The following is a 264-nucleotide window of genomic DNA, read 5'->3' on the forward strand; positions in this document are numbered from 1 at the left end:
GGGGCTGGACGCTGGACTGGGCCAGGCAGGAAAATTCGTCAGGGGGCACGCTGAAGAAACAGCGCTGGTTTAGACACGGTGGGCGCAGTGTTGGAATCGGCAGCGCCGATGAAACCGGCAAAGTCGGCAGAATTGGCAGCGGGTGCTGGCGATGGGTCTGGACGGGCTGGATAGTCCAAGGCTCGACGAGAAAGACCGCAGGTTGAGACACTGGGGCAGTGGCAGCCCGCGGGACAGTGTTGGCAGATTCGGCAGCGCAGATTT

This window comes from Populus nigra, chromosome 2, assembly GCF_951802175.1.
Source record: "Populus nigra chromosome 2, ddPopNigr1.1, whole genome shotgun sequence".
Classification (NCBI taxonomy): domain Eukaryota; kingdom Viridiplantae; phylum Streptophyta; class Magnoliopsida; order Malpighiales; family Salicaceae; genus Populus; species Populus nigra.